A 992-nucleotide genomic window follows, 5' to 3' on the forward strand; every position below is an offset into this window, starting at 1 on the left:
TACATAGCAAAGTGCTGCTGAGCAGAGTACCAGGGGCTTGTAGAAACATTGTCGTACCATATGCACGAGGAGTGTGTGTGTGTGGCAAAGTGTTTCTGAGCAGAGTACCAGGGGCACGGAGAAAAGTTGTCGTACCATATGCACGAGGAAGTACATAGCAAAGTGCTGCTGAGCAGAGTACCAGGGGCACGGAGAAAAGCTGTCGTACCATATGCACGAGGAGTGTGTGTGTGTGGCAAAGTGTTTCTGAGCAGAGTACCAGGGGCATGTAGAAACATTGTCGTACCATATGCACGAGGAGTGTGTGTGTGGCAAAGTGTTTCTGAGCAGTGTACCAGGGGCATGTAGAAACATTGTCGTACCATATGCACGAGGAGTGTGTGTGTGGCAAAGTGTTTCTGAGCAGTGTACCAGGGGCACGGAGAAAAGTTGTCGTACCATATGCACGAGGAGTGTGTGTGTGGCAAAGTGCTGCTGAGCAGAGTACCAGGGGCACGGAGAAAAGTTGTCGTACCATATGCACGAGGAAGTACATAGCAAAGTGCTGCTGAGCAGAGTACCAGGGGCACGGAGAAAAGCTGTCGTACCATATGCACGAGGAAGTACATAGCAAAGTGCTGCTGAGCAGAGTACCAGGGGCACGGAGAAAAGCTGTCGTACCATATGCACGAGGAAGTACATAGCAAAGTGCTGCTGAGCAGAGTACCAGGGGCACGGAGAAAAGCTGTCGTACCATATGCACGAGGCCTGTCCAGCAGCACATCTTTTTCGACCGTAAAGGAGAGAGGAGGCCGACTCACCACCTCGGCCAAATGGAGACAGCACATCAGCAGGGCCAGTGCGCCAGCAGCACATCTTTTTCGACCGTAAAGGAGAGAGGGAGGCCGACTCACCACCTCGGCCAAATGGAGACAGCACATCAGCAGGGCCAGTGCGCCAGCAGCACATCTTTTTCGACCGTAAAGGAGAGAGGAGGCCGACTCACCCCCTCG

The sequence above is a fragment of the Pelmatolapia mariae genome, unplaced genomic scaffold (genome assembly GCF_036321145.2).
Source record: "Pelmatolapia mariae isolate MD_Pm_ZW unplaced genomic scaffold, Pm_UMD_F_2 NODE_ptg000364l+_length_29824_cov_1, whole genome shotgun sequence".
Lineage (NCBI taxonomy): Eukaryota > Metazoa > Chordata > Actinopteri > Cichliformes > Cichlidae > Pelmatolapia > Pelmatolapia mariae.